This window comes from Anastrepha ludens, chromosome 3 (genome assembly GCF_028408465.1).
Source record: "Anastrepha ludens isolate Willacy chromosome 3, idAnaLude1.1, whole genome shotgun sequence".
In the NCBI taxonomy this organism is placed as follows: domain Eukaryota; kingdom Metazoa; phylum Arthropoda; class Insecta; order Diptera; family Tephritidae; genus Anastrepha; species Anastrepha ludens.
Window position 1 is genome coordinate 44,423,484 of NC_071499.1, and position 16,373 is coordinate 44,439,856.

A 16,373-nucleotide genomic window follows, 5' to 3' on the forward strand; every position below is an offset into this window, starting at 1 on the left:
TTGGCTCGCGGAAGCGGCATAAAATTGTTGCATTTGTGGAATAACATCAATACCCACACCACATATTTCCGGTTAGGTTTCCGTTTGGTGACTGCCAACATATTAAAGGGGCTTTCAAATATGACGCCTAGATGTTGTTTTAAAATAAAGCATGTAAAAGTTTAGATTCTTTCAGGTTTCACTATTTTTATTCAAAATACGGGTCATCAATTATAAGTGAAAAATGGCAACATTTAAATGAGTGGGTACGTCTACAGGCAAAATCCAGCAAACATTCGATTCATGAGTACCCAATTGTTGAGGCCGACGAGGTATCGATGTTGAAGGTTTTAAGGCAACACTTTGCGCTAGAGCAGCACTATTCAAAAGAGAACAACCAGTTTTCGGTCTGCCAGTCCTTTCGCCAAACTCGACAAAACCAATTTCTTGAAATTGTTTCACCAACCTTTGAATTGCCAACTCATTCGGACTCTTATTTCCACTAAAAAATCATGAACTTCGCGATATTCTGTTCTTAAAGATCAACCATTTTAATAATAAATTTGAAAAATTTCAACGCGTTGTTCTAAAGTGCGAAATTGCATATCTGCCTACTTGATACATGTCAAAGATAACATAAAAGAGGTATCGTCTAGCAATTATTCACTACTGACAACTAGGCGTCACTTTTCAAATAGCCTTATATGGCTCTTTGGCACGTTACTACTGAAGGTAGAGCTTTTTTTTTAACTTTTCCTTAATATTGAAAAAGTAGTGAATGCTCTTGGAATTTAGATCTACTGAGCATTCGAAGAAGCGGCTACGGAAGTTGTCGTGTCTTGGGCAGAGCGGAACAGTGCCAGATGCACCGCTTTCGTCGACTCTGTAAGTATATACAACAGAAATCGTATAGCACTGCGCATTACCAATCAAATGGCCTCCTGTTATTAAGCTTTCAAACTGATTCAGACCCATGCTTTGCCTACTGGTATCTCCTTTCATCTATTTTTTCCCACCTGCTATTCACGTCTTCAATGAAAGTCGATACAACCAGGTGAAGGCAAAGTTTAGCAAAATTAGTTTTGTTCCTTTCCGCTCAGCATGAAATTGAAATTTGAAACTTGAATTGGTCGAACCAAGGAGCACCAAGAGCTCTGGAGAAAAAAGTATGCGAGAAAGAGATAGGAAAGAATAGAGATAGATACAGAGACATAGGTAGTTAGTACAGTGAGAATTTTCCAGATTCTTTGGTAAATCTGTAAATATCCTTTAGTTTTAGAGAATGAATATTACTCACTCTCACGACATCGGAACCCAACGGATCCCGTAGTCTTGCACTAGCAGAGGCAGGACACTTACAGAGAAAGTGCTCAGTGATATCCGCCTCCTCTAAGCATGACAGGCACATAGGGTCCTTAATGATTCCAATGGTGGTCATATGCTGACCTTATGGATTGTGTCCTGTAATAGTACCGACCATCAACCGAACGCCTTTACTTCCAAGTTTTAGTCGAACGTTAAACAGTTTTCTGTTTGGACTTGTCACAAAACACTTTGCAGTTCTGCAGCGTTCTATACCAGACCATCGCTCTTTATGTAGATTGCCCACATAATCGCTTATGCAATTCATGATTCTTGCGGTACTGATTCCGATTATTGGTTCTGGCCCTTGTGGGGGAACCGCTGATTCACGGTTGGCCAATTCATCGGCAATTTCGTTTCCTTGAACACCGGAGTGTCCTGGAACCCATGTAAGCACAAGCCTGTTCTGTCTTGCGACAGAATTAAGTTTCTTCTTACATTCTTGAACAATCTTTGAGGTTTGCTTCGCGTTCTCCAGAGCCTTCAGTGCAGCCTAACTGTCACTGAAAACCCGAATCTGTTTCCCGCTCCATCTCCTCTCGATTATCCATTCGGCTACTTTTAGGATGGCAAAAATTTCTGTTTAGAAAACAGTTGCCATTTCCCCCATAGCATACTACATACTATCGCCTAGCATAGTTCTCCGGCTTAAAAATGTACAAAGGATATATGCGCCAGTTATTTTATACAAAAAAAAACCGAATGGAATAGACTGTAAGTAGGTTGAGTGCTCTTCTATGCAAGTGTTGTTTGTGTAGTTATGACAAAAGGATTCATTCTGCTCTTTGGATAAAAATATTGCGCTTTCCTTCTCTATTGAAATTCCATATGTGTGTGTGTGTATGCATTGGTAGATGTACATTCATTATACCCACGATGTATGCAGTTACTTGCATGCCGAATACAATCTATTCGTATAATCATTGTCTGATAATTGTGTATTGTCTGTAGCCAATCCATTCAAGGCCCAAATTGTGACAGTAATACAAATTAAGTTCACACAATGGAAATGTGCGCTTAAACATACAATAAACACACGAAAATCGTAAGCGGTAAAAGTTGACAAAGCAACATAAATAGAAAAAAATCAATTATTTGTGAAGCTTTGCTCGTAAATCGCCACTGACACACTTTTTCATTCTATTTTTTGCGCTTCTACCGACAATAAAAGCCCATTATTGGCATTCAAAGTGTTTTGGCAAAATCAGTTTATGCACAGACATACTTTTACTTTTTATTTATTGTATTTTTTTAGCGAAATTGGGGTACTGTGCGTAAATATTATACTTAATTTGCTTTCAGGTGATTCATAAACTTAGCTTTGGTGGTGAGTGTGCAAACTTAGCTTTGCTATTTATTTAATTAAAACAATTTGCATTTAAAAGCTCGTATGAAAAGTTGTAATTAGCCTAATAAAAAGGAGGCACGAAATGTACTCTGGTGATGTCATTGTGGTAATCGCTCTTACTAAACACTTCCTGGGTTTTGAACATAAGAATCTCGGGGAGGCTTAATTGTGGTTGTGCTATGAAAAAATATACGATTACAAATCATTTTATATTAACGAAAATAGGCGTTGGCCTTTTTCACACTTATTTACGTTTAGGACATAAACACATACCCGCCCTACCCACATATTAAAAAAGAGGCATGCACTTTGTAGGGAAGTAAAGGCGTAACACCTCAGCGAAATAAAATTGTTAAAAATCAACAGTATTTTGTAGTCACCTGAAACTTGTACTTTTTTACATTAAAATTACCATAAAAATTAAAAATTTGTCAAATTTTAAAAATTTAAAGTTTTGATGGAATTTTGAGAAATTTTGAACAAAGTTTCAAACTGCGTAATATGGTATTTGTGGTAGTGGGAACTTTATTTTTCCATAATTTGATGATTTTGCAACGGGTTGTATATTAAAAGAAATCGTATGGGTACGAATTAATAGTGGTTGGGGCAAGTATTATATAGGTTAGGTTAGGTTAAATGGCTGCACTAGCTTAGGGCACACTTGGACAAATATTGAAAATTCGTCCGTTGGGATGCCATACATGGGAGAGGAGAGAGTAGAAGGGAAGGAAGAAGGAGCCTTGGGATTAGAGACGATGATGACCATGACCGGGGCTGATTTGCGTTCGTAGTTATCCGCAAGAAGCTACTGATGAACTTCACCAAATGTATGATATTTAGACCCGCTATATCCGCAGGCGTCTCCCAGATGACTAAATCTTTGCCAGACGAGAGCAGGGCAGCTGAGAAGAAGGTGTTGAGATTATTTCACTTCGTCCTCCAGACAGCTTCTGCTTAACGGATTTGAGGCAATCCCAAATTTCACGGCATGAACACCTCACGGACAATGTCCGGTGAGGATACCCACCAAATTCGAGAGCTGGGGCTTTGTTAACCTTAGGAGTTCCCTCGAGCGTCCCTGATCTACCCGTGACCAGAAGGATCTCGTGACCTTGCACGTTTGCGCACTGGCCCAGCGCTCGCTGAGTTGACTCGAGGCCCATCTTTCCACGAGCAGCCCACAGGTTCTTAAGGGAACCCCAATTCTCTCATTTCGCGACGAAACCATCTCCAAAGTTCCCTGTCTAGTCAGCTCATCAGCCCAGTAGTTTCCCTCTATGCCGCTGTGACCGGAAGCCCAAATGAGCCTGATGTCGAAGTATTCGGATGCAATCGAAAGAGAAGCCAGACATTCCCCGACCAATCTCAAAAGCACAAATAACGAGGCCAAGGCCCTAATTGCCGCTTGGCTATCAGAGTAAATATGTAATATAAATTTAGGTTTGATGAGAGGCTCCTTACACTACTCCCTACATAATACTCCCCCACCAACTTCGAACCATCCGTGAACAAGTTTGCCATGCCTTGCCAGGCTTCAAGGCTGACATTGGTATCGGTGTAAATACTGGTTCCTAAATAAACGAAGTCTTTTACAACCTCGAAATCATACCTGTCAGTAGTGACGTGGATGCCAATACGCGAATGCGCCGACTGTTTGTTTGATGACAGGAGGTACTTCGCTTTGTCCTCGTTCACCACCAGACTCATTCGCTTTGCCTCTTTATCCAGTTTGGAGAAGGCAGAACTAACAGCGTGGTCCGATTATGTCAATACCATCGGCATACGCCAACAATTGTACGCTCTTATAGAAAATTGTGCCTGAGTGATGAAGATCGGTGGCTCGATCGGGTTAAAGCAGTCACACGATAGCGAGTCACCCTGTTTGGAACCTCGTTTGATATCAAAAGGCTCCAGGAGGTCCTTCCCAATTCTGATGTCGCTGCTGGTATTGAGCAACGTCATCTTGCATAGCCGTATTCGTTTTGCTGGGATACAGAATTCAGACATCGCGGCAAATAGCCAACTCCTTTACGTGCTGTCGAATGCAGCTTTAAAATCGCTCTTTCATGGGTATTTTTCAAGACTTCACGTATTGTGAATATCTGGTCGATTTTCAATTTTCCAGGTCTAAAGCCACACTGATAAGGCCCAATGAATTGGTTTAAGTTGGGCTTTACTCTTTCATACAATACGCTCTGCTATCGACTCTCGCTGCTTTGTTGTTCTTTAACCGAGTTATCACTATTCTTAACTCATCATGCTCGGGTAGCGGAACAACAGCGGATCTATCAAAAAGTGGAGGACAACAGTATGAAGGTAGGAAAAAGTTTTCGATTCTAAGTCACCTAGTGAAAATTCATAGGGTCTGCTCGGAGATTAAACGATAAGAAAGATAAAATGAAATAAGAGTATAGCCGAAAATGCTCCGTTTTGTTTTGTTATTAAAACGAGTAATACAGAAAGGCGGCAGATTGAGACTACCTTCTATTTTCGTATAATCTTTGAAAGTCTTAATACTATTGTAGATCACAAAAATGCATACACTTCTTTGTAACTTTTGTTGGTTTTTCGATATAAAAAATTTGATAATAACAGAAAAATCTAGGAGTACATATATTATATGTAAATGTACACATGATGAAGAATTTGATTCCACAGAAAGCTTTTTTTCAAGAACCCATCTTCAATGATTTTTCATCTGTTTGATTTTTTTGAAGTGAAACTTCCTAGGCGTTGATGGACGAGAGAGAATGGAGAGTAACATTTCAAGGCCATGCAACGTTTTGGGCATTTTCGTTCCGCGAGAGAGAAAACAGATGTAACGTTGAGGAAAAGGAGACACACTTTAGGTTATTTTTCCTGAGTTTTTCCTTGTGGTTGCTAAACTCTAGTGAGAAATAACACTGCCTACTATTTGGCGCTTGTTTGTTGTAGGAAATATATTTTTGGTGCCTACATTTTGGCGTTATATTTCCTCGTACTGTTTGGGGCGTTTCTTGGTCCCAATTTGTTTGGCGTTTTTTTTTTTTTGGTGCCTACTTTTTGACGCTTATTTCCATTTCCTGGCTACTGCTTGTGCGTACTATAAAGTGCTGTCCATTCCGGCGTCAGATTTATTGGTATTTCCTTGCGGTAATTTGAGCCATTGCGGTCCTGGAATCGCTGCGTTTGTGCGCTCGGAATAGTGCGCGTTGTTGCCACGGTTTGTGTCCGGCGTTTACCTACACCGGTCGACCCTTCTCCGTTTTTTGTAAATATATTTTATCTATTTGTCTTCTCTGTAAATGTTGTGAATTTATTTAGATGTATATTCTTTCTCTCTCTCTATATCTCTCATTCTCTCTCGGTTCTCTCCCTCTTTCTCTGGCTGCCTGGAAAGTTTCACTTCTGTTATGTGCACTAGGCTAAACGCACTTTTTTGTGTATTTTTTGTTTTGTATTAAATTTTTTTTGTATTTAATTGCTTTTTTGTATTTATCTTTTTGTTTAGTATTTAATTTTTTTACCCGAAACAGTGCCCAACAAATAACTCAAGCATTATTTAGAAATGAAGCATTTTTAACTTAATAGCCATTCGTTTTTTATAGTTTGTTAGTTTTTCCTAAAAAAATACTTGCAAATTGAGCTTACCTTTCTTTATACAGCCGACCTATTTTTGAAACTGCTTTCTTAGTAATGCTTATTATTTTATCTGCACAATGTTTAGTATCTACTATTCGAAAACCGGTTTTGTCGTTTATGGTGGATTTACTTTTTTGCACTTTTATTTTATTTATTTTGTTATGATTGTGGGTTTTACACGAAAGCTGAAAGAAAATAATGAAAACAAGGTGTTGTCATAGTTTCTTTTTGTTTCTCTTTCAAGCCAAGTAATTTGAGTTATCGGCGCAGTTAAGTGTTGCAGTTTTTAGGATGTTTTTTTTTTGTTTTGTAAATTTAATGCCACGTTTACACGTAACTGCACTTTTATGAAAGGAAAATACAGCGTAATAAAAATTTAACAAACAGCTAAGCAGGTAAATTCGAATTTTCCAAACGTTCAAAGCACTAAGATTCAAATGCCACGACAATTAGAAGGGGAAAGCTGTATGTATAAGCAGCTAATTGTTTTACAACACAAGAATTTTCGACAACGCCAGCAACGAGCGCATTTAACTTCGTTTGATTTCATTGTTATTTTTTTCATTTTCCATTGCAACCCAATAACAAATAAAATCATTTTACTGATAAATTCCATGAACACAAACACTTTGAAATCGTTCAATATCTTTCTACACCTTATCAGTCCCCCACACTTTCGAATCATATGAACAGGTGATAACGATAATGTTTACTGTTATCTGCATACACCACAGAAACCAATACACTTTCCCATATCGCATTGGAGATAAAATTCCGCAATTTCTAACAGAAAGGGTGGCGAGCTTTAACGAGTTCATGGAAGTTACACACGTTTTTTTTTGGGTTTTTTTTTTTTTGCAATGAAGCGGAATGTGTCATAAAATGCTGGTGATTCAACTGGTCACAAATTATTCTTCAATACAGTAACTTCCCTTATAGGGCTAAGGCTAAGTTTGTGGCAGACAGTCGATATTAGCTTAGCATGACTGCATACATAAATGGCAAGCGAGGTGTATTTTATGGTGTTGATAACTGCAGTCCACTCGTAAATTGCTTGCATATTTTTTGTATACCAAAGAATTTGATATTGACGACTATGTTAATATTTCACTAGAAATAGTAAGCTATTGAGCAGAAATTAGCAGAGCGAATGGTAAATAATTTTCTAAAAATGTCTATCAGAAATATTTTCCACCCGCTGTTGTACGGCACGGACGCCATATGCATCTGTCCTAATGTGTGGCACACCAGCATTTAGAACGGAGATTTTTGGTTTGATTTCAACTTGACGTACTTGAAGCAGGCTTTGTCTAAAGCCTCTATATGACTGACAACTTTCATTCAATGAAAAATTCTGCTAGTTCGTTTTAACAAGATAATAATATTTTCGGAAATAATCGAAAACCTCAAATCATAGGACAAACCATCTGGCAATAGGTATTGTATTCTCAACTGAGCTCTAATGTTGCAGCAAATTTTCATGATAAACACCCTTTTGTTCTTGCAAAAGCTTATTAAATTCTCAAACCTATACATTTAAAGGTTAGTTTATGCATCCTTCAAAATTTGTACTCTGGCTTAAGGTAAAGCGAAGATAATTAGCGCAATGTAAATAAAGAACAGTTGATTTTGCCAGACTTCAAAATATTTGAAGAAAATAGCGGATATTTACACCAAGCTTGCCGTAGTTTCGGAACTAGAAAATTCACATACGCATCTTTGTGTGAGAGTTGAAAGTTGAGGCGGCGAAAAGAGTCAAAGGGTACCTAAAGTTAAGAATAGTCCATCAGTTGGTTTAGCAACGTTCAGTTTTTTGGTTAAATTAAGAAAATGGCTACGCGGTTCATTGAAACGAATGGAATCTAAACATATCTGCCCAAAGGTTACAAAATTGTCTTCTAAAGAACTCCCGCTCCCGCCAGATATCACTTACTTAGGGTAACCAAAAAACAATTGGCACGAGATATACTGCACAGACCGATAAAATAAGCTGCTGTATTACACAATATTCGGGATGAAAATTGGAGTTCAATAGTCTACATATAAAGAGAGTTTCATATAAGAGTTTCAGAGGCTATTCTAAAGGAAGCATTTCCCAAAAGTTGAAGGTTTGACGGCTTTTCATTAGGAGAAATTCCCTCTTCGAAAGGGTGAGCTGTAGCATACTATATAATCTAATACGGTATGAACTCCCGATTTCTCAACTAAAGGGTTTCCCAATAACAGGTGTTATCTATCGCTATCGAGAGATGATTAACAATTTTTTATGGCCGGCATTGGATGGTATTGATCTGGACAACGTTTATTTTCAACAAGACAGCGCTACGTGCCACACAAGCAACGAAATCATTGATCTTTTACCCGAAAAGTTTCCGGAGTGGTCGTGGTGGTCATTTGCCTGATATTATTTTCCACTAACAACGGCATACCTTCCTTTTTATAATGAAATAAACATCCGATCATTTATATTAAAAAATAGCATTTTTCTTTGAATATCAAAATAACACCTCTTCTTGGAAAACCCTTTACTACGAAGAGGTGAAGAACAATAACATTGCTAGGGAGCTATGAAAACACATTTTGTAACAATAAAGTTGAAATAAATGAAGATGAGTGTCACTCATCAGCTAAATTAAAGTTATGAGAAAGTCAAAGGCGAAAATAATACCAATAACACCTTAAAGTTATTTTGTATTCCCGTATTTAATTTTTGATTCCGAAGACTATGAAAGCAATAAAATCGCAACAAGCCGCTTTATTAAATTTGCGCATTTTTTTTTTTATTGGAAGGATACAAAATTTTTTTTCTAATGGCGGTCACTCCTTGGCAGACAATGAAAACCTTCTAGTGTATTTCTGCCATGAAAAAGTTCTTCGTAAAACAAACCATCTGCCATTCGACTTAAATCTGTAGGTCCCCCCATTTGTGTGAAAACATCAGGACGCACACCACAAATAGGAGGAGGAGTTTGGCCTAACCCCCATGAAGGGTGTAATAAGCCCCAATTATATTTATATATTATAAATATTTTCTTATTGGGAGCAAAATTAAGATCTTTCGTCTAGTGGTTTTACTTCGCTTATTTATTTTAAAGAAAAAGGCAGCAGAAGGTTATCAATAGAACAGAGAGAAGTCTTGATTTTGCTTTGAAAGATAAGAAATGTTCTAGGCAAGGATGATGGACCGCAAGATTCGACCATCCGAAGCAAAATTGTGAGAGTAACTTCGGCTGCCAAGTCACACGCCGAATACCAACTGAATTCTGCCGGCTCATTTCACTCGTATTCGCACTCACGTCGTAAACAAACGCACATCCCCTATTGGGACAGCAAATCACTGATTCCTTCAAAATCGCTGAGAGCCAATTAACGGTCTCCTATTCTGTTTACCGTGCGTTCTAGGCAAGCGAATATGTTTCAAGCCACAAAACTTCACGCATTACTCGATGAGGATACATGTGAACCTCAAGAACTTGCAGATTAATGGCATTTACAGAACAAGTAATTTTGAAAAAATCGAAATTATTAAGAATTATTAAAAGGCAACGAATTAATACCAAGAAACCTCTAAACAAATGTTTCAATATACGAATTTCTGCTTATCCGTCAAAAAAGTAAAGGAGTTTTGCACTAAATTGAAAGTTTATGTACCAGGAAAGAACAAAAATTCTGTAAAAATTGTCAAGCAAAGTAATCGACGTCCACATCAAGAGGTTATACTCGTATACGATTCGCTAGAGAGGTTCACAATTACGTTCTGGATATTGTAGCAGGTTAAACTCCTACTTATCCAGAATTGACCCCGACATACCAAACACCCCGCACGACACTAACGACCTTTTCACATGCTCCTTCAAACCCACTCATCTAACACCCCTCTCTCTCTGGACCAAATCTGCCGAAACAACATGTTTCCTGGGCCTAGCTTTAGATGAGCTAGACGAAGACGACCAGTGATATACCCTACACTGACGGGGCTTGTATTACTGTTATAACAAGATCAACAACGTCCACATCAAGCCCAAAGGTGTTCCTAGTTTCGAATGTTATAGAAATTAAGGCTGTACAATAAATTATGTTCCTACATTTTTGAAACGAGATGAAACCATAACTAGGAATAGGTATCCGCATTTTCTTTGGAAGAAATCAATAGTGGCACACTTCAGAGCTCAACTCTAAAGCTACTTTTTTGAACATTAGCTGAGAACAAGAGTATCATACTAGTAAAAAACTAATTGCATATACTTTTGTTCAATAAATACCGAAAGTTAAGAAGACACAGGGAAGATTTCAACTTTTGCTCACAATAAAAGGCATGAAAAAACATTTACTTTTTAATTTAAATATACCCTCTCTCCACGTACTTGCAAGCATTTTGAGAACATTAAAAGTTGTAAGCAGTTACTGTTTTTGCAAAAAAATCAATAAATAAGTTAAGAATTCTATAAAATTCCAATCGAAGTGCCCCAGCGATTGAACTGAACGGAACAAATGTAAAATTATTGAACCGATCGGTAATCTTCGACTAATCCATTTTTATGAGTAGTGCGGTATTTTTAGAAAATACACATGGAACTAAATTTCCCAAGTGAAATGCCGCCACAAAAACTGAAACAACAACAAACACAAAAGTTATTGCCGACAGCGAACAAACGAGAGTGACACATTGAGTCACAAGCGCCTTTGCCAATGCCAATGGCAATTGCCCACATTCGGTCTAATTGCTCTAACCACTTCAAAACAATTCGAGCTGTCGGCGAGTGTAGATAAATATTAAGCATTTAGTGGAGATCACTTTGTCATGAGTGAAGCCAGTGACGTCATTGCGGATCAAGTTACTGCGACTCACGAAGTTTTCGGCTGTGATACACATAAATTACACATACTAATACATACATACATATGTATGTTTGAATGTTTGTTTGTATGTGCATTGGCTTTTTTTTGTGCTGTATTGCTTTCTTTCATTTCTAAATTGGTTTGTTATTCTTGATGTTTGAGAATTTCATTTAATTTAAAGCTTTTTTTTGCATTCAATTCAATTATTTTTAAGCTAAATTCTGAAGCCGTAAATTCGAAAAACACAACAGCCATGGATAAATAAACCAAGCAAGTTTTATTCGTTGTTACTTTGCTGCTGTTTTTGGCACGATCACACACGCACACCTGTGTTCAAAATAATAGAAGCGGGACGAACTACCAAATTTTAGGTATTTTTTTGTTTGAATTTAATTGTTTTTATTAAAAGTATAGTGAATTCTACAACGAAAACCATACAACTCAAAACGTCAAACTTGGAACGAATAATACACGAAAATGTTTCAATTTTTATTTATTGTAGATTCTTGGTACATAGTTTTATAGCCCACTAAAACATAGTACAAGGTGGCGCAAAATTAATCACCCTATCGAAAGATTTCTACTTTACACAAATGGCGTCGTACATCAATCATTTTTGACAATTTTGAGCTGTACATCGGCAGTGTATGAACAGACGAGCAATGGAGCGCGTAAGGGTGAAAATAAAGACTTCCATTACTCAAAATTTGAGTAATGTTGACTGGAAAGTTAATTTTTTGGTTTTTATTTAGCAAAAAATGTATGCCAAAACATAATCAGATGATTAATTTTGTGCCACCTCATATAGCAAGGCGTAAGTTTCAAGTAGCTTAAAATTGTCGTTGATTTTTTAAAAATTTGTTTTTTTTTTAGGCGCTGAGCATTTTCCCCTACAAAAAGAAAATTCTCAACATCGTATGAAAAACACATTGTAAAAAATCAATTTATAAGCGATTTCAAACTTACACTTTGTAATACAAAAAGTGAATGGATCATAAACTGCATATCTTGAAGTTTTCTAAGGATTGGATATTAAAAAGTTGAAAATTGTGTTGTATTTTTTTTAATTTTTGTGAGCTTTGCTTCAAGGCTTGGAGTTTTGAATTATATGTATACAAACAATTAAATATAATAAAAAACAGTACTTAAAAAATATATACAAAAAAAAATATTAAATTTCTACATATTTTTCTATACAAAAGAAAAAATTAAATGCAAAAAAATTAAAAGGAAAAAATTAATACAAAAACAAAAAAATTATTATATATAAAAAGTACAAATAAATACACAAAAAATTAAATGTTGACAACAAAATTAAAAAAAAAATTATACACAAAAGCAAAAATATTATTATATATAAAAAATAAAATTAAATACACAAAAAATGTAATGTAAACAACAAAATTAGATAAAAAATTATACACAAAAACATTAAATCAAAAATGTAATTCTACACAAAATACAATAGTTAAATACAAATACAAAGCAAAAATATAAAGTCCAAAAAAAATTTAATACAAAAAAATTTAATTCAAAACAAATATTTATATAAAAACATCTTGCACTACATGCACCACATTTTTCTAAAAGTAAAATTAAATACAAAAACAGTCAATGCAAAAAAAAAATTAAATACAAAAAAACATAATATACAGAAAAAAATAAATGCAAAAAATATTTACATACAAAAAAATATAATACAAAAAAAAAAACAATTAAATCCAAAAAAGTTATATGCAAAAAAAAAAAATAAATTACAATGAAAATTAAATTCAAAAAAGCATAAAATATAGAAAATATTAAAAATAATAGGACTATGAATTTGGAAATGTGGATCGATGGAATAATAATCAAGTTACGCCATCTGTTGTAAAACCGCACGAACTTATAAATAGACCTATTATATATATTTTCATGGCAGAAATACACTCGGAGGTTTGCCATTGCCTGCCGAGAAGCGACCGCTATTAGAAAAATGGTTTTCTTCATTTTGGTGTTTCACCGAGATTCGAACCGCAAAATATTAAATACAGAAACAAAAAAATTAAGTCCAAAAAAATTATATATCGGGTGTACAACTAATTAATTTCGTATTTGTTACTAACCTCATATCTATGTATCTATATCATATTTATGTAGTAAATATTTGGACAGTGGCAGCTATTCTATGTTAAAGCACGCCAAAAAATCAAGTAAATTTGATATGCCAGTGAATATTAGTAAACACACAAACTTTTTTTATCACAGTCGAAATGTCTAATTACGTTCCATCAAAACAGCATTTGTGGGGAGGTTTGCTTTTGTTCTTCATTTAAAGAAACTTGCAACAGAAGCACATAGTTTACTCTCAGAAGCTTATACTGAATATGCTCCAGAGGTTAGAGTATGTCAGAAGTGGTTTGCACGATTTAAAAGTGGTGATTTTGACACAGAATACAAAGAACGATCAGGCCTATCAAAAAAGTTTGAAGACGAAGAATTGGAGGCATTACTCGATCAAGATCCATGTCAAACTCAAGAAAAACTTGGAAAACATTGGAAGCCACTCAACAAGCCATTTCTAAATTTCTAAAAGCAGCCGGATACATTCACAAACAAGGAAATTGGGTGCCACACGAATTGAAGCCTGCTTATTCGCCACAAAAAGAAATCGTTTTTGCAACGTATTGTGACTGGCGATGAAAAGTGGATTCATTACGACAACTCAAAGCGTAAAAGATCATATGTGAAGCCAGGCCAACCAGCCAAATCGACACCAAAGCCGAATATTCATGGTTTGAAGGTAATACTCTGTATTTGATGGGATCAGAAGGATGTACTGTACTATGAGCTGTTAAAATCGGGCCAGACGATCACCGGCGAGCTATACAGGCAAAAATTGAATGGGCGACCAGACACGAGAGATTGATTTCCCATCATGACAATGATCCGCCATATGTTGCAGTACCGGTCAAAAATTATTTGGAAAATGCCGGATGGGAAATTCTACCTCACCCGCCTTACAGCCCAGACATAGCTCCTTCTGATTACCACTTGATTCGGTTGATGCAGAATCATCTTTCTGGAATACGGTTCACCAATGTTGAAGGTATTAAAAAATAGCTTGATGACTTTCTCGGCGCAAAAGATGAGAAGTTTTTTTGGGGTGGAATCCATAAATTGCCTGAAAGATGGGAAAAAGTTGCCGCTCCCGATGGACAATATTTTGAATAAAATAAAATTAGTTGTACAGCCAATACAAAAAAATATTAAATACAAAACAAAAAAATATATACAAAAAATAATATAAAATACAAAAGAAAATATTAAATAAAAGAAATTTAATACTGAATAAATGTAATATTAAATCCAAAAAAAAAAGCAAAAAAACAAAAAATATTAAAATCTTACAAAATACTATATAGAAAAAACTACATGAAATGCAAAAAAATTCAAAAAAAACATTAAATTAAATACAAAACAAAAAAATTAATAAAAAAAAAGAATTTAAACACAAAAAAAATAAATTCAAAAGAAAAAATTAAATACACAAAAAGTTAATTAAATACAAAAAAATAATTTAAACTTGATAATTCGTCACGATCTTATTATTTAGCACACAACTGTAAGTACCATATGTATGTACTTATGCATGAACAACGATCGATTTCAAAAAGTTGTTGAAGGTAGTAGCAGAATATTGCAAAAGACTGGCCTCCTCATTCCCTCTTCGCTTATGACTTCATTCGATCGTGCATCACGCAAATATTGTTTTTACTTTCTTTTGTCTTCAATATTTTTTTTTTGTGATTTTTTCTTTTTTTCTTTTTTTTAAATTATTTGTATTTCGCTTAATGACATCATCAACACAACTGGTTGATGCTAAATGCGGGTGGTGGCAGTGATCGTGATCGCATTTTGAAATGGCATGGAATGGTGGGGTGTCGCTATAAATATATAGAACTGTTGAGTTAGCTGCTATTTTTTGTTGTTGTTTTTATTGTTGGTGCGCGAATCACACTCATTTCCTAAGCATGTTTTTCTTACATACATTCACGTTTTTATCAGTGTTTTGCTTGGTTTCCAATGGCATTTTATTATATTCATTAGTATTATTTTTGTTGGTGTTTTACGAATTTTATAACAGGAAACAGACACACACACAAACTAAAGCGTGTTTGTGTATTTTCGAATTGCAAGTTCGGCGCAAATATTTTTTGTTTTTTTTTTCATGAATATAAACGCACACAAGTGGCTACCAAAAATTTCACGAACGTGCACAAGTGACTCGAATTTCATCAATACACTCAGGCTGGTGAGTTATATTTTTTAAGCATTTTTTCAGTTTAGTTGGAAGTTGATTTTTGCCATTCTCTGCTTTCGTTTAAATAAAATAAATTTATATTTTGTTGCCTTTTTTGATATTTTTTTATTTCTTGTAGTTTTTTATTACTTTGTTGACAACAACATTCACAAACATGTTTTGTCAGTTGCTCATTTCTGCGTCAAAGTCGAGGTTATTGCACACAGCTGAGCTTAGAAGCGCGCGCGCGAAAAAGTAATAACACAAAAATACAGTCATCAGCCATCAACAACTTGCGCACCGGTTCACCTTCACTAACAAACAACTCATTGTTTTTTTATTATTATTTTTGCACAATTAACAACACGAGCGCCCGTTGGTTTTGCATACGCTTACCATGTACATATATTTTTATGTTTATATATGTACGTACATAAATACATATGCATTTCTTTTCATACACTCCGCTAATAATTTTTCAATTTTACCAAAATATATTTCTTAACGCACCTTTATATTTTCACTTTTTACCCTTTCAACTTTGCCTTTGCTATTTATCCTCAAACTAAAATTCTACCACTTCAATTCCAATTACTCAGGTATTTCACTCGACCGCATTCGTATTCAGTACACCCAACACGTTTGGCGTTTGAAAAACAACTGACAACATAACCAAATGCACACAATGCGGGTTTGCTCGCTAACTAACTGGCTGGCTGGCTGCCGTGAGCGCTGGGAGCAATAGCAACAGCACCACTAGAAGTAATGTAAGCGCTACAGTCACTCAGGGTTGCCGTCGCCGTCGTCGTCATACACCACTGGTGCTCACTTTGCCGGCATTTGGCTCAGGCAACGCAGCGTCAACGCATTCAGTCAATTGCGAAAAGGTGACTTCAGATACATTTTGACTCTGCTGGCAGCAGCGCACAGTGGTGTGAGTGT

General features: G+C 35.7%; 1 protein-coding gene across 8 annotated transcripts in view; it reads right to left on the reverse strand.

Annotated features, from left to right (window-relative positions):
* The window catches only part of LOC128857850 (uncharacterized), a 120,232-nt gene extending 104,101 nt beyond the window's left edge, over positions 1–16,131 (reverse strand). For 2 of the 8 annotated variants that reach the window (XM_054093634.1, XM_054093633.1), the window contains exons 1-2: positions 15,942–16,131; positions 6,320–6,495 (exon numbers count right to left, since the gene is read on the reverse strand). The gene's annotated coding sequence lies outside the window, so the exon portion shown is untranslated. The remainder of the gene's footprint in view (positions 1–6,319; positions 6,496–15,941) is intronic. The other 6 variants (XM_054093641.1, XM_054093640.1, XM_054093637.1 and 3 more) reach the window with 4 other exon arrangements.
* Between the last annotated feature and the right edge of the window lie 242 nt (positions 16,132–16,373).